Raw genomic sequence first — 18,245 nt, 5'->3', positions numbered from 1 at the left:
GGATTTCAAGTGAATTTGACCTTTTCCCTGTGTTGTCTGATTTTTCACAATGAGTAATATACAATTTATATAAACAAAAAAAACTATGCTAAATTATTTTTATTGCACAATACAGAGTGATGACTATGGACCCACCTTGGACTTGAATCACTTTATTCCTAAGGTTGGGCAAGTTTCTTACCCTCCCTAGCTTGGGCTTCCTTTTCTGCAATCAGGTGCAAATGACAGTACCTGCTATGTTAGTGGAGGGAATGAGAAGACAGAATATAGCACAGAGTGGGACCCTTACTCCCACATGCCGAGGAAGGTTGGCAATGCAAGCTGGCCCTTCACTGTTCCAGACCCCTGCAGGGGCTTCTGCAGAGACAAATGAAACTTGCACCCTAAGATGGCCCACTGGCTCCCATTTCCAAGGAAGTCCAGGCCATCACGTGGCCACAGCTGGCTCGAGCAGTTGGACAGCCCCAGGCAGCAGCACTCCTAATGGCTCTACCCTTTGCACTCCTTACATGGGAGTCTGCATGTGAACAACATTCCAGAATGTTTAGTTCTATTTGTCTCCTTTTATCTGGCCAAAGAGGAAGCATTTCATATGAGGTAGGTACAGTAGTTCTGTTCCTTAATGCTGTTGCTACACATGTTCGCTCTTTGCAAAGAGCGGTGACTGGCAGTACAACCCTTCCGTGGAAGGGACGGAGGGTGGAGAGAACTGGGGAGCTTGAGTTCACTGCTGCTTGTGGGTGGGGACCTCCTGGAGATGGGCACAGCAGTTCAGAAAAGAAAAACGCAGGAGCCAAGGGTCTGAGCAATAAAAACCACATCTCATCACCTTCCCTGGTTGCAGAAGAACTTTAGGGGGAATTTCCAACTTCCGTGGCCAGGTTCACTAGAAATCTGCACCCTTTGGTCCCCGAGCAGCCAGAGCAGGGCATGTGACAGGGGCTCCTCTAGTCACGCTCACTCGGGTGAGACTTCTACTTTGGGGACCCGTGCTGTGAGTGAGTGCCACCCTGGATGTGTCTGGTTTCCAGAGGTGTCAGAGGTTTACAAAGTCAAGGGCCTGGTAGGGCAGTGGCCCAGAGGTTTTTCCAGTGTCTGGTGGGGCAGTGGCTGCAGTTTCCTTCCCAGATGATCCTGTGCTTGGTTTGTGCATGGCTCCTGGAAGCTTAGCTTCAAATCAGCCAGTATCTTTCTGCTAAACTCTTCCTGCTTAGTTGGCAGCAAGCTTCTTTATGTGTAACTAAAAATCCTGAAAAAGACAAGTGCCGAACACTAGAGAATATTTTTCAGCCTTCCAGGAGCCTGAGGACCACTTATGGGCAGAGCTACTGTGAGCAAGTTTGCTCTTGGGGAGTGGGAGCACAAGCCCTTTCTGGCCACTGCTCTGCGTGGGCCGGAACGCAGCCCCCTCAGGGAGCCGGCTCCCTGGGCCACATGCTCTGAGGTTCGGCGCCCTCACTGTTCTTTACACATGTTCCCATACCAGTGGTTCTCAAATTTAGCTACACATTACAATCATCTGGGGAGCTTTTAAAAACCTCTAATGCTCAGGCCATCCTCCATACACATTAAATGAGTCACTGGAGGTGGGGCCCAGGCATCATTAATTTTTATGTAGCCAAGTCCCAGAACCAACGTTCTAATTGGTGTTTCTCAAAGTGTGCTCCATCCTCACCTGAGTGCTTGCTAGAAATGCAGTTTCTTGAGCCCACCCCAGACCTACTGAATCAGAAACTCTAGGGAGTGTTTTGTCACCCCACAAATGGCAAACTGTTTTTTAATAAGCCCTCTGAGTGGTTCTGATGCTCAGTCAAATTTGAGAACTACTGGACTAAATCACTCTCAGGCTGTCACTTAGGCATTTTTAAAGCTTACTCTTTCAAGTCACTGCTTAAGAAAACTTTGATTTTGCAATTAATATGTCAGGATAGAACTTTCTTCACAGAATTCCCTGTGTCCCAGGGTAAGACAGATTCCAAACCAACTCTACCCCTCCTACACAAGTTTAGAGTGAATTCATTTTTTAAGAAAAAGCCTAAAATATCAATTTCATTATGTTTATTCAACCAGACTGTGTTTACTTAATTCTGAGAGGTTGAACTAAAAATAAAATAAGGGGGGATGGTTAGCATATAGAACACAACCAGAGACTTCTTGAACTATAGCAAATACACACACATGTACATGCATGTACACAAATGCACATATCCACACATGTACAGTTTCTCATGTGCACAATTCCATAAGGTGAATATTGCCTTTCCTTAGCAGCATTCCTGGAACTCAGGGACAGGAAGAAATTGGTGGTTGACTAGGAGAGACCTATATAAGATACTGCTTAGGACAAAATCTTACCATCCAAGGTGAGGAAAGGTTATCCTATGACCTTTTCTGAGTAAGAGAAGATTGGTCTTGCTTTCAAAGCAGCCTCTTCTACTTCACAGCAATGAAATGAGAATTGTAATTTTGATCCTATAGTAGTAAGTCTCATCAATAAGTGGTTTTATGGTTGTTAATTTTATTATTGCTGTTATCATCATCATGGCAGTGAGATCCCAAAATGCTTCCAAATACAATCAACCTCTTGAGACTTGGAAGCACACAGAAGGATTTCCTCATCAAATTAATTTTTTTGTCCAATCCTGAAACAGAAGCCTCCAAGGAAGCCTGAAAGAGAGGAGAGGTTGGGTAAATTTCAACCAAAATCTCCAAAGTAAAATAAAGCAATTGCATTTCAGGAAATCATATAAGAAAGCGAGCAATTCATTTAAGAATGTTATAAGATGTCTATGTAAAATGCTCTTATTTGCTCTTTTTAAGATAGCCTAGCTATTAGCAACCAACATCTGTCCAGGAAGGGGCTATTAGGGGACTAGAAGAAAAGGAGATGTTTAGCCATGTCTGTGCAGTGGAAGGCCTTACAGTAGGTTATAGCAGCTTAGAAATGATGAAAGCAGAATGCCAGAGGTTTCAGAAGTAATGGTTAATAATCACAACCAACAAAAATTAAACATTAACTGTTAGGCCCTGAGATAAGAACTTCTCCACCTCATACAATCACAGTTATGCCTGTGACAGATGGAAACTGAAGCACAGAGAATTTACATAAAGTTTCCCACCTGGTGAATGGCTGGGTTTGAACCTGTTCTCTGCTCTGGACCATCCAAAGAGTAAGAGGTGACTACCCTCCTCCCTGTGCTGAAAATCTCTGGAGTCCTGCTCATCTCTGTTCTAAATAGGCCATTGTCATTATGATTAGCACACATAATTTGGGTGGGTGGGTGGGGGGCACAGGGAAGGCAGTATTGCACAGAGAAGACAAGTGACTCTATAGTATCTTAATGGACAGTGACTGTAATGGGGTATGTGGTGGGGACTTGATAAGGGGGGGAATCTGGTAACTACAATGTTGCTCATGTATTTGTATGTTAATGATACCATAATAAAATAAATAAAAATGCCATTGTGTTTACTGCCTACCAGTTATGCATCAAATGTTGTCTTATTTTGGGATGGATATAACGGCCGGTGAGACAGGCACAGGCCATCTCCAGGTAGGCATACAGAAATAGAATTGCAGTAAGATATGATTTTGTCACCCTGGGGGCTTCTCAGTGACAGTTCTAGCTGAGCTGGGACCTGAAGGAGTTATCACTGGTCAAGGAGAGCAAGGAGAATCCCAGGCAGACAACAGCCCTTTGGAAAGAATGGCCCCTTAGCAAGTAAGAGTTCAGTGTGGCTGAAATGCCGGTCAAGGCCCTTACTGGTTTCCTTAAGGGCTTTTGTTTTAACCTGGGCAACTGAGGAGTCATTGAAGGGCCTTCCATAGGAAAGGGTCCTGCTCAGATTTGAATTTTAGAAAAATTGTTCTGACTCTTGCATAGAAAATGTATTAGATTTGGGTAGTTGCTGACCAGAGGCAGGGAGATCATTAACAAATGTTTACTGAGTGCTTACTATGTGCCCATCACTATTTCAGCTTTGGGTTCTGAGGTTGACAAGACAGCAAGAGCCTTGTTCTCTGGAAACTCACATTCTAATGGGGCAGGGGGGCAGGAGGAGAAAGAGTAAGTCTCCACAGACACAGAGGCCAGGGTGATGCTCCTTTAGGCAGCAGACTGGACTCCTCTCTCCCACGGTGCTCAAATTGTCTGCAGTAAAGGATTCGATTTTTTTTTCCAATTCATCCCAGATCAGTATGTGATCCCAAAGTGCCTGATTAGTGCACCCTCACACTGCATTGACCTGCCACTTGAGTCTGACAACACCTGAGTTGGCCTCCACTCCAATTCATTCCAGGAGACAAAGTCCACTGATTTTGCCCATGGATGTTGCAGCAATGTGAAATTGCAATAAATGTTTTACACCCTTAACCTCAATTGCTTACAACTAAGGGAATTATGAGATAGAAGCAGATCTGGAGGAGGGTTCAGTTTGGAGATATTGATTATAGGTTGCCTGGTGAAATACTAGAGATGTCTGGACAGTTGGGCTTAAATTTAAATTGCAAACTCAGGTGGGAAGAGAAACATGCATTGTCATTTCCATTAGTTCCTTCAAATCAACTTATATCTGATTCTGAGTCACTGTCCCAGCATCTTGGGTCAACTAATTTAAATGACAGAGCCCATTACAACTGACTCATAGTGAAAAAGAAACTAATAATATTGCAAACTAAATTATATTTGAGTGTCTACTTAGTGAGAATGTGGTAGGAAAGGGAAACTGGCTGGAACAGATCTAGAAGCAGTGTGATTTTTAGTATACACAGTGTAGTGAACCTCTGTTGGTAGGAAACTGCATTTTTCCAAGAGGCCTGGACTCCCAGGTGAAGTCCTGGAGTCTGTGGTCTGAAACCTGACCAGAAATCCTTGTTCCTTCATCTGCAGGAAGCAGAGGCAGCCCTGGCTTTCCCTGTGGGGCAGCCAGCAGTGGGGAAGTTGTCTCAGGGGCCTTCCTTCTGTCCTTGCAGCCACGATCTGAGATTAGGACTTGGCTCCAGGCTCTTCTGGTGGCCTGCAGCCCTGGGGCAGCACCTGGGGGTAGCCTGCCTATGCAGAGGCACCTCAGGGGCCTTCCTACACCCAAGAGAAGTTTTCTAACAAAGATGACGTCGGAGGGAAGCCTACAGCTTTTCACCTCGGTTGCTGGGGTGTTGGGAAGGCTGAGCCCAGGGATGCTGCACCCCAATCTCCTCTCTTCCTTTGCTTCTCTGCACTCACCCTCAAGGGTGCTCCCTGAGAGTCAGTCTCCTCCGTGCTATCAAGGGCGGCGCAGGGGCAGGGGAAGGGGGAGGGCTCTCACCTCACCACCCCGCTGAAAGGGTCTTTGCCATCATCCGCAATACGGTGCTGGACGCAGTCGCAGACCAGGATTTACTAAGGGAGTGAAAGAAGACGGTCGCTACACCCCTTCACTAGGCCAAACCACCAGCAGTTGGCTTTGATTTATATTTTTACAAATCTAGTTATTCTGTGGAAGCACAATTACAGTGTATTGTATTTGTGTGTGTTTAAAAATACCAATCAGCAAAACAGAAACATATTTTAAATATCGCAAAATGACCATTTCTTGCAAAGGAAGCCAAGAATCTCAAATAATGGAAATTGCCTGGCTTTCTGTCTCCTCGGAAATCACTGCTTCCCCCTCATCCATACACCCCTGGGAACCTGTTAAGTGCATTTCCTTAGTTAAAAAAGGAAAAAGAAGGCAACGATTTTCCCAGCAGGGGGCAGCAAGAGACAAAGAATATGACCCTCCAGTCAGCTTCTGCAGCCCCCACCGTCGTCGGAAACCACGAAGTAGAAGTGTTTCAATCGGGAAGAGAGCCATGGGGGAGCAGGGATGGAATCCAAACCGCAGAACCTAGATTCATAAAGTTAAGTGGATGCAGAACTTGCTGGAACAAGATTTACGCAGGACGATAGCCAGACTGCCATTTTTTTTGGAGCTCTATGGAAGAAGGAAGCCTAGTGTAATTTTTAGAGAATCTGGTTTTCTGCAGTGATGCCCACAAAATTGGTAATATGTTATTTAGAAAATATCCCCTGGATAAGACAAAAGAATGTGGTTCGCTTTAAATAAAACCTTACAACCTATATTCACGCCACTATGAACTGGTAACATGCCTCTCCCAGGCTGGGAATACCGGGGCAGCTGACATGGAGGGTACCCGGCCCTGGGCATCATAGGTGGGACTCACCTCATCGGGTGAGAGGACATGTGGGATGCTGGAAGAGGGTGGGGGCGCATAGGCGTGTGGTCCAGGGCTGAACCTCTCACTAGCCCCTGATACTGGAGGTGTGCAAAACTGTGAACCCTGATACAAAAACTGTGGGCCCAAAGGGAGAGTGTAAAGGAAACGGGAGAGGAACTGATTGTGATGGGAGGTACTGCTTAGGAAATGAACATTTGCCTGGGGTCCTAAGCTATAAATGGTGTGATTAAAAGTCTTGGCAACAGTTGCATACAACACATGGGCTTGTGTCCATTTCAGGGACTCTGTTGTTTCCTGGCTCCCATAACAAAGAACCACCAACCCAGTGACTATAACAACAGAATTTTGTCCTCACACAGTCTGGAGACTAGTCCTAAATAAGGTATTGGTGGGGTCACACTCCCTCTGAAGTCTCTAGGGAAGAATCCATCCCTGCCTCTTCCTAGCTTCTGGTGTCTGCAGCAATCTGAGGAGTTCCTTGGTTTGTCGCCACACTGCTCCAGTCCCAGCCTCCACCTTCATCTTCCCTGTGTGTGCGTCTGTGTGTCTGGATCTCCCTCTCCTTTCTCTCGTAAAGAGACCAGTCACTGGATTTAGGGCCCACCCTGATCCACTGTGACCTCATCTTAATGTAATCAATTATATTTGCAAAGACTCTGTTCCAAACAAGGCCACATTCTGAAGCTCTGTGTGGACATGAATTTTAGGGAGAACAGTATTCAAGGCAGTATAGGCCCCAAATAATAGCCATGTTGTATCAATAAAGCTAGACAATGTTGCTCTCAAATCTTGCCTCAGCCTCCTCCTGTCCCTTAGCCTCCCTCAACCTTGGCATTCTGGTCTGTAAGATGGTAACAAGAATCCCTAAAGGGGTTGTGAGAAGGATGGCAGATCTCGGGTCTGATGCAGTTGGTGCCCAATAGTGGCGCAGTGGAAGGGCCGGCACAGCAGCAGTAGAGGCACCTCTCTCCCATTTGCAGGCAGCCCTGGGGGCCTTAGCCAGACTCCCCAGAGTGTGCCAGGCATCTTCCCAGTGGCCTTGCACCAAACTTTACTCTCAGGAGCTTACCACACTTGAGCTTGGAATCCAATACATTGAGCTTTATATGTGAGTTGGTGTGTACCTCCTCCTAGGTGCAATAGTTCAAAGGGGATATTTCCTACTTAGACTCTGCTTCACCCTCAGTGAGAGCTGGCGGGAGACTCCAGCTGGCAAACTTTGAGCAAAGATGTGATTCCTCAACCCTCAGTGACATCCGGTGGTGACCACCCAACCTCGCCCTTGTGGGGCCCACCCTGGCCATAGCTGGGCGCTGTTTTGGGAACCTGGTGTAATTATCAGTCCCAAATCCTGAGGGCAGACAGCAGGATCATTCAGAGTGGTGCTGCAGGCCTTTTATGGGGATAGTTCTTGTTTCCAATGGCTTTATCTTTGAGGCTGCTTAGGCACTGTTTCTGCATTTAGCATCCACACCAACTCACTGAGATAGGTAACTACAAAGGTTATTTGATATTTGATATTGGTATTCACTCATTCACTCATCAGAAGTCTTTATTGTGCCTCTGTTGGACAAATTTAGTGATTCTGAAAGTGGATTTTTCTTGGGCTGATAACAACTTTTTTTGTATAATCAAGGAAAGTTGGGTTTTTTTATAAGCTCAAGATTTCAGTAAGCCTGACTCTTCTTGAGTGAGTCAATGACAGTCCACTGGAAATGCTTACCTTTCACAGACAGATTGGCAGAACCCAACTAGACACAAATAAACACTTTAAGAAAGTGCCCTCTCCATGCCCCACTGATTCAACAAAACTGCAAGAATATCTGTTTCTGACAATTAGAACCTTCCAAAAATGGACCTTCACTGAAACATGCCTTGACCAACAAGCATCAACCAGATAGACTGACTTTGTCAAGTTTGTTTCTTTCACAAAAATTGGCCTCAGACTATCTAACCTCATTTATCCAGTTATTCATTCATTCAACAAACATCCAGACATTACGTGGTAGAGCTTCTGAAATGTCTCCTAACCATCCCTACCACCTGGCACTATGCACTTACATATCCCCCTTCACTTGGGTGTGGGTTGGGCCTAGTGACTGGCTTCTGGCAAAAGGAATACTGCAAGTGACATGTAATGTCACAAGCTTGGGTTGCAAAAGACTATGACTTCTGTCTTGCTCTCCTTCTCTCCCTTTGTCTTTCTGCCTCTCTCTGGTCTTTTTTCACCTGCTTGCTCTGATGAAGTAAGGGCCATGTTATAAGCTGGCTGCCCTACAGAGTGGCTTGTGAGGTAAGAAATTAAATCCTGAAAACTGAGTTAGCAAGCTCAGGAGCATATCCCAGCCCAAGTCTAGCCTTGTGTTAACTGCAGCCCAGCTTGATATTTTCATTCCAGCTTTTGAGAGACTTTGATTCAGAAGACCCAGATTTCTGACCCACAGAAACTGTGAGATATTAAATATTGTTGCTTTAAGCCATCAAGTTTTGGAGTAATTTGTTACACAGAGATAGATAATTAATACATACTTTACTGGCATTGAAGATAAAAATTGAAAAAAAAAGATTATCTTTTTCTTAAGACATTCATTTTCTACAGGAAGAAGTAAGTGCCCTCATTGAATCTCATTCTAAATGTGGGGGTAACATAATGAAAATGTGATTTGGGTTCTTAGTCCAAATATATAGGGCTCATAAAACTACTTTTTAATTATGTAAGATATTTCTGATTACTTGGAAATGACTTACTTTAGACTGAAAAATATGTATACATTTCAGAATAAAAGGTGTCTGAAACTTGGAATAGGAATTGTTTCAGGAGATGACAACTGCCTCCTCAGAACCCCTCTTCATTAATGGAACCCCCGTAAACACAGCTTGTAAAGGACGTGATGGTCTTCCCACCAATTTCTGTCACTTCATTTTCAATCAGTATTATGTTTCTTGCTCTAGAGCAGTTGCAGAACATAGACTAAAAATTAAGTACACAAATAATATTTATGTCAATAAGAATAGAAAGACTTTGAAGGAAACCTGGAGGAAAACCTCTTGATAAAATTTTGGTCCATGATGCACCAACTCAAGATACTGAACTTTAGAATCTGTTAGAAATTTCCTTCATTTCTGTTCCATCCATACCTGAGTTTTAAAGTTTAATTCCAGAAAATTAACTTGCTACTCAAATGGGGCAAATTTAGGTAGTTGAATATCAGTCCTTCCATGCTGGGTGAGCTCTCCAAGGGAGTGGTGGTGATAGAGAAGAAAAGATCCAAAGACTGAGGGCTCATAAACTCCAGTGTCAGGAGGGCAATAAGAAGAGGAGAAACAAAGAAAAAGGAGAAGGTCCAGTTCAGCCCTATCCAAAGCAAGTGTCACTGGGAGAGGGATAAAGTTCACATTGACTCATGAAGATCTCCATTCTCTATACTTTCAAGGTTAGTTATATCATTTATTCTGATGACCATGAAAATTCCTTTCCACAGAAAAATGACTCCAAAGTCTATGTCTTTGTTTCTACCTTCTGGACTTCTCTACTTGCATATCTATACTCAGGTGTCATCTCAATGCAATGTGTCCCAAATCAAAGTGACTTAAATCTCCACATATATGCCATCTTCCAAGAGGCCCTCCTGGATCACCTCACCTAAGAATGCCACTTGCCCTTTCCCAATCATCATCTTAATTTGTCTTGTTTGCAGTAATAGCATTTATCAATACTTCATGCTATGAGCTTATTTCTTTGTTAATTCTCTCTCTCCCACACTAGACTATAAACCCCATAAGGACTTAGATTCTTTGATTCTTGTTATATCCTTAGTTCCTAAAATGGTCCCTAGCCATAGTAAGTGCCCAATAAATATTTCTGGATTCAGATTATTTCGAAGTCTCTCATTGATGGACTTTAAAAATTAAACTTATTATTTTGAGATAACTTGAGATTCACATGCAGCTGTAAGAAATAATACAGAAGGGTCCCAAAGTAACTCTTACCCAGTTTCTTTCAGTGGTAACATCTTACAAAACCATAGTACAATATCATAACCACAGGATCGACATTGATACAGTGAAGGCATGGAACATTTCCATCACAAGAGTCCTTTATGTTGCCATTTTATGGCCATAACCACCTCCTTTTCACCCCTACTCCCTCCTTAACCCCTGATAAGCACTAATCTGTTTTCCATTTCTATAATTTTGTCATTTCAAAAATGTTATATAAGTAGAATCATATAGTATGCAAACTTTTGGCATAATTCTCTGGAGATTGATTCAGGTTGTTGCATGTATTAATAGTTCCTTCCTTCTTTTTGATAGCAGTAGTATACAGTATATGTGTATTCATTTGTTTAACTCTTCAACCATCGAGAGACTTCTAGGTTGTTTCCACTTTGGGCCTATTACAAATGAAGCTGCTGTAAAATTCATGTACAGGTTTGCATACAAATTCAAGTTTTCATTTCTCTGGGATAAATGCCCAAGGGTAAAATTGCTGGGTTGAAGGGTAGTTAAGTTTTTTAAGAAACTGTCAAATTATTTTTCAGAGTAGCTGTATCATTTTACATTCCTACCAGTGATGTATGAATGACCTGGTTTCTCCACATCCTTACCAGCATTTTGTGTTTTCACTATTTTTTAGCTTTAGTTATTCTGTTAGGTGAGTAGTAATATCTCATTGTGTATTTAATTTGCATTTCCCTATAGGTCAATGATGTTGAACATCTTTCCATTTATTTATTTTCCATCTGCATATCCTCTTGGTGAAATGTCTGTTTTGGTCTTTTACCTATTTTTTAATTGGATTATTTGTTTTTTAAATATTGAGTTTTCAGAGTTCTTTATATATTTAAATGCTAGACTTTTGTTACATATGACTTGCAAATGTTTTCTCCTAATCTGTAGCTTGTCTTTCCTCCTCTTAACCTGGTCTTTCTCAGAGCCAAAGTTTTTATTTCAGTGAAATCCAATTTATCAATTTTTCTTTGATGGATCATGTTTTTGGTATGACATCTAAGACCTCTTTTCATAACTCTAGATCTTTCAAGTTTTCTCCTTTGCTTATTTTTTTTATTAAGGTATCATTGATGTACAGTCTTATGAAGGTTTCACATGAGCAACTTTGTGGTTACTACTTTCCTCCCATTATCAAGTTTATTAAGTGTCCCCAACATACCCCATTATAGTCACTGTCCATCAGCTTAGTAAGATCTCCTTTGCTTATTCTTTCTAAATGTTTTATAGTTTTACATTTAACCCTGTGATCCATTTTGAGTTACTTTTTGTACATGTTGTGAGGCTTAGGTCAAAGTTCACTTCTTTGCCTATGGATATCCATTTGCTCTGGTACCCTTTCCAGAGAAGGTTATCTTTCCCCCATTGAATTACTTTCACACATTTGTAAAAAAGCAGTTGGGTGGAAAATGACAGCCTCTTCAACAATTGGTATTGGCAAAACTGGAAAGCTACATGCAAGAGAATGAAACTGGATTATTGTTTAACCCCATACACAAAAATAAACTCGAAATGGATCAAAGACCAGAATGTAAGTCATGAAACCATAAAGCTCTCAGAAAAAAACATAGGCAAAAATCTCCTGAATATAAACACAAGCAACTTCTTCCTGAATGCATCTCCTTGAGCAAGGGAAACAAAAGCAAAATGAATACATGGGACTACATCAAACTAAAAAGCTTCTGTATGGCAAAGGACACCATAAACAGAATAAAAAGGCATCCTACAGTATGGGAGAATATATTTGTAAATGACATATCTGACAAGGGGTTAACATCCAAAATATATAAAGAACTCACACGCCTCAACACCCAAAAAGCAATTAAACCCGATTAAAAAATGGGCAGAAGATATGAAGAGACAATTCTCCAAAGAAGAAATTCAGATGGCCAACAGACACATGAAAAGATGCTCGATATCACTAATCATCAGGGAAACGCAAATTAAAGCCACAATGAGATATCACCTCACACCAGTAAGGATAGCCAGCATCCAGAAGACTAAGAACAACAAATGCTGGTGAGGATGCAGAGAAAGGGGAACCCTCCTACACTGCTGGTGGGAATGTTCAACCATTGTGGAAAGCAATATGGAGGTTCCTCAAAAAACTAAACATAGAAATACCATTTGACCCAGGAATCCCACTCCTTGGAATTTATCCAAAGAATACAACTTCTCAGATTCAAAAAGACACGTGCACCCCTATGTTTATCACAGCACTATTTACAATAGCCAAGATATGGAAGCAACCATCAGCAGATTAATGGATGAAGAAAAGGTGGTACATATACACAATAGAATACTATTCAGCCATAAGAAAGAAACAAACCCTACCATTTGCAACAACATGGATGGAGCTGGAGGATATTATGCTCAGTGAAATAAGCCAGGCAGAGAAAGCCAAGTGCCAAATGATTTCCCTCATTTGTGGAGTATAACAATGAAGCAAAACTGAAGGAACAAAACAGCAGCAGACTCACGGACTCCAAGAAGGGACTAGCAGTTACCAAAGGGGAGGGGTGGGGGAGGGTGGGGAGGGAGGGAGAAGGGGATTGAGGGGTGTTATGTTTAGTACACATGGTGTGAAGGGTCACGGGGAAGACAGTGCAGCACAGAGAAGGCAAATAGTGAATCTGTGGCATCTTACTACACTGATGGACAGTGCCTGCATTGGGGTATGGGTGGGGACTTGATAATGTGGGTAAATGTATTAACCACATTGTTTTTTCATGTGAAACCTTCATAAGACTGTATATCAATAATACATTAATAAAAAAAGTCAGCTGGGTGTATTTTGGGGGTTCTACTTCCTGGTTCTTTATTCCATTGATCTATCTGTCCCAGCAACAGCACACAGGCTTCCTAACTGTAGCTACTTAATAAGTCTTGAAATCAAGTAAACTGATTCCTCTCACTTAATTTTTATTGTTCAAAAATGGCTTTAGCTATTGTAGTTCTTTTGCCTTTCAGTATAATTTTAGGATAATGTTTTATATCTACAAAAAAAATTTTTCTGGCATTTTGATAGAAATTGGATTAAATCTGTATGTCACTTTGGAAGGAATAAGACATCTTTGCCGTGTTGAGTCTTTTAATCCATGAACATGATCTATCTTTCCATTTATTTAGATCTTCTTTGATTTCTTTCACCAGGATTCTGTAGTTTTCAGTGCACAAGTCCTGTACATGTTTTGTTAGATTTATACCTAAGTATTTCTCCTCTCCCTCTCTCTGCAGTAAATGATATTGTGTTTTTAATTTCAATGTCCACATGTTCTATGTTTTATGAAATATTTTTGCTTCTATTTTATTAAGGATTTTTTTGTATTTATATATTAATGAGGCATACTGGTCTGTAATTTTCTTTTTATGTACTATATTCATTTGGTTTTGGTATCAGGGTAATACTAGCTTCATAATGAACTTGGAAGTTTCCTTCCTCTTCTATTTGACATTTTGCAAAATTGGCATTAATTTTTCTTTAAAGTTGGGTAGTTTCTGCAATGAAACCATATGTGTCTGGAGATGTCTTCTGGGGGAATTTATAAATTGCATATTCAGTTTCTTTAAAATGATGGAGTTATTCAAATAACCTATTTCATATTGGGTGAGGTATGGTTAGTTTGTGTTTTTTGAGGGATTGTTTTTTTTCATCTAAGTTTACCAACTTAATGTCAACATGATGTCAAATTTGTGATTTCAACAAAAATGAAATTTATGTGTGTAGAGGTATTCAGAGTATTCCTTTTTTATCCTTCTGGTACCTGCAGGGTCTGTAGTGATATTCTCTATTTCATTCGTGATGTTGGTAGTTTGCGTCTTCTCGTCTCAGTTTGCTCTTCTTTTCATAGATTCTTAAAATGGAGGTTTATATTATTTATATGAGACTCCTTTCTGTATGTATGTATGTATGCGTTTAGTGTCATCAATTTCCCTCTTAGCACTGCTTCACTGTGTCCCACAAATATTTTTCCAGTTTTATTGAGGTATAATAGACAACTAAAAATTATATTTATTTAAGGTGTATAAATTGAAGTTTTGATATATGTATACATTGTAAAATAACCACCATAATCAAGTTAATTAACATATCTGTCACCTCACAGTTACCATTTTCTTTCCTTTCTTTATTTCTCTGTGGTGACAATACTTAAGATCTACCTTCTTAGCAAATTTCATGTATATAATGCAGTATTGTTAAGTATAGTCATATTGCTGTACATTAGATCTCCAGAACTTATTTATGTTGTATAACTGAAACTGTCCCACAACTTTTTATATGCTGTATTATCATTTTTATTCAATTATTTTTTAATTTCTTGAAATTTCCTCTTTGATCTTTGGATTATTTATGGAAGTGTGTTGTTTCCAAGTGTTTGGAGATTTCCCTGTTTTATTTTGTTTTTAAATTGATTTCTAGCTCAATTCTTATTTTGAGAACACTATATGATTTCAGTTCTTTTCAATTTGTTGAGCTTTATTTTATAGTCCTGGATGTGGTCTTTCTTGGTATATATTTTATGGGCACTTGGAAACAATGGGTGTTCCACTATGGCTGGATGGAGTGTTTTATAAATATCAACTATACCTTGTTGGTTGGGTGTTGAGTTCTTTATCTTCACTGATTTTATTCCATTTGTTCTATCAATTGTTGAGAGAAGGCATTGAAGTTACCAACTCTAATTGTGGATTTGTCTATTTCTCCTTCCAGTTCTATCAATTTTGCTTCACATATCTTAGACTTCTGTGGGATACACATTTAGGATTGCTATGTTTCCTTGGTGGACCTGCCCGTTTATCATTACACATGTTCCTCTCTGCCTCTGGTAATTTCTTTTGCTTTGAAGTTCATGTATCTGATATTAAAATAGCGGCTCGTTCTTTCCTTTGATGAAGGTTTGCCTGATGCAAATTTTTCCATCCTTTTGCTTTCAATTGACCTGTACCATAATATTTAAAGTGAATTTCTTATAGACGGTATAGAGTTGGTCCTGTTTTCCAATTCATTCTGCCAGTCTTTGTCTTTTAATTGGCATATTTGGATGACGGTCATTTAATGTTAAGTATTGGCGCTAGTGTATAAGCGTGACATTTTAATTATTGTTATTTGTTATCACTGATTTTCATTTCTCTGTTTTTGTTTTCTTTGCTTTCTGTGGATTGCTGGAACATTTTACAGCTCTCCAATTTTGGTTTACCTATAGAATTTTTGAGTGAATATAGATTTTTTTAGGGGTTGCTCTACATATTACTGTACATACACATAAATTAACAAAATCTACTGGTGTTGCCATTTTACCAGGTCAAACGTAGTACAGAAAACTTACCTTCCTTTATGTCTCTTTACTCTTCCCCATTTGTAATGTAAACCATTGTATTTCTTCTGCATATGTGTAGAACCATAGCGACAATGGTATCCTTTTTGTTTCCAGCATCAAATATAATTTAGAAAAGAGAAGGAAAGCCTATTTGTGTGTGTCTGTATTTTTGCTGTGTTCTTTCTTCCTTCTTGATGAGCCAAGTTTTCTTCCTTTATTGTTTTTGTTTAGAGTTAGCCGTTCTTTTAGGGTAGGTTTGCAAGTGTCATATTTTCTTCTTTCCTTCATCTAAGAATGTTTTGATTTCTCCTTCATCCCTGAAGATTATTTTCCCTGGGAATAAGATTCTGGGTTAATAGTTGGTTTCTTTCAGCATTTGAGAAACGTGCCACTGGCCTCCACAATATCTGATAATAAATACAGTGTTTTTCGATTTGTTTCCCCTTTAGGTAGGGTTTATTTGCCTCTCGCCACTTTCAAGATATTTTCCTTTGTCCTAATTTTTTCAGGCATTTGATTATGATGTTTTTTGGTGTTGATTCTGTTTGAGATTCACTCTGCTTCTTGCATCTGTAGACTTCTGTCTTTTGTCAGATTTGGGGACTTTTCAGCCATTATTCCATTAAGTACTTTCTCAGCACCACTCTTTTTTTGAAACTCTGATGACACGAATGTCAGATCTTTTGTTATAGTCTGACCATCTTTAGTATAAGAAACGTCACTCTGATAAGTTGCAGGGATGACATTTACCATTTTTCTTACAGCACTGCCTCTAGCATCTATGCAAAAAGAAATCCATGCCCATTGTGAATCCAGTTCTGTCACAATGCAGTGACCTTCTGTTAGGACTCTGATATTTCTTTCTTTATTAAGGCATGTTGGGACTTCACAGCAGTTAATGGGTTTTTCATCTCTTAAAGAAAATCTTATAAAAGAGATAAAGAAAAGGCAAAATGAAACTTGGAATAATGGAAATAATTTTTAGAGAAAAAGTTCAAAGTGGTAAAAAGATTAAATATAATGTTTTGTTAAAAGGCTGGCTCTGAACATAATACTCCCTCAAAGATGTTTGAAGAGAAATCAAATGGAAATAAAATGGTGCTAAAATTTCTTAATGCAGGCTTCACCACAAAGTGATTTCCACTTGATTAACAGCTGAAAAGCCGTGTTATGAATGAGTTTGAGCCTCCCTTTTCGAAGACAAGTGCCGGCAGCTGAACAGTTTATTTGCATTTATAAAGATGCCACGTCCATCATGCGTGTAAGCTCTGGTATCCTCATTTGGGGGCTCATGTCTTTGCTGCCCAGCCAAACTACATCCTACGTGATTGACAGGTGAAGAGTCTAATGATGTCAGAACATTATCATATGTTCCTGGAATATACCAGAGAGCATCCCTCAGCCCCCAAAGTGACTCCAAAGCCCCTTGAACTTCCCATAACACTTGTAACACTTTGTTGACACTCCTTCTTGAACTACCCTCCCCCCGCAAGTAGGCTCCTTGCTCTGTAAGGCCTGATGAAAATTTCATCTTTTTTACCAAGCACAAGGGGAACTGAATAAGTGTTTGTCTAATAAATGTCTTAATGAACAAGATCTCTCTATAGGCATAGAAAAAGCTCTACCCACTTCTTTCTCTATAGCTCGTTCATTTAGTTATTTATGCCAAAAAGGTTTTAAAGAATGTCTACTATATACCAGGTAAGGTGCTATGTACTGTAAGTGCAAGAAAAAAGAATAGAAGTGATATATTCTGGCCAGGAGCTCCTGTGGAAATATCACTTCTGACCTATGCTTCCACAGGTTGGCATGGGCCCCCATGTGTGCCCCTAGATTAGGGGTTGGCAAATCTGGCCACCACCCTTTTTTGTAAATAAAATTTTGTTGTCACATAACCACACTCATTCATTTATGTATTGTCTATGGCTGCCAGTAATGACTTGCAAAAGCCTAAAATATTTACTCTCTGAAAATTTGTAGAAAAACTGTTGTCATCCTCTGCTCTCAATCATAGATTAGGGAATGTCTGATAAACCCTCCCCCAACCTGAAAATTCTTTCTGTATCAAACAGGCAAAGTCAGTTCAACCATCCTTTAGCTAACACATCTTTTGGTCAAGACTTTTGGGGGAAAATACTTAAATAATAAGCAAAATACATATTTTGTCCCCAGAACATTGTCAACCTAACCCCCTGACTTTATTTGAATATATGGGGGAAGATGTATTCATATTGGAATAAATACATTCTTTAAAAATACTAGTGATGTAGTCAAATACCCTAGGAGGTTAAAACATAGTACTTGCCAAGTAGGCAAGTCACATTAGGACTGAGCACCCTGCCATTTCTTGGAAATAAACCATGATGTCCCAGCTGGAAGAGGGGTGGGTAGAGAGGAGGAAGGCCAGACCTGACATGAGGCAGGGCTAGGAGGACAGCACAAGGGAATACTGGCTGGGCAAGTAAATGCCTGCTATCCAGGGAAAAGGCAAGAAATACTAAAATGCAGCATTGGCCTGTAGTGGGCTTCCAAGAAGAAAGAGGAGGATTCCAACAGAGGCAGGAACATAGTGATGGAAATAAGGCATCTTCTGGAAGATTTTTCTATGGCTAAGGCTCACCAGCAGAGCTCAGACCCGTAAGCCTGGTATCCCCACCTGAATGCTGGGCTCTGAAACCCTGCCCTCCCCTTGCCCACACACC

The 18,245-nt window shown here is 40.5% G+C and overlaps 1 long non-coding RNA gene across 1 annotated transcript in view; it reads right to left on the bottom strand.

Annotated features, from left to right (window-relative positions):
* Positions 1 to 2,223: 2,223 nt before the first annotated feature.
* The window catches only part of LOC118968428 (uncharacterized), a 62,828-nt gene continuing 46,806 nt past the window's right edge, over positions 2,224 to 18,245 (bottom strand). The window contains exon 4 of the long non-coding RNA XR_012131154.1: positions 2,224 to 2,667. This is a non-coding gene — a long non-coding RNA (uncharacterized lncRNA). The remainder of the gene's footprint in view (positions 2,668 to 18,245) is intronic.

Source organism: Manis javanica, chromosome 5, assembly GCF_040802235.1.
Source record: "Manis javanica isolate MJ-LG chromosome 5, MJ_LKY, whole genome shotgun sequence".
NCBI classification, from domain to species: domain Eukaryota; kingdom Metazoa; phylum Chordata; class Mammalia; order Pholidota; family Manidae; genus Manis; species Manis javanica.
This window is presented reverse-complemented; position numbering and strand designations above follow the sequence as displayed.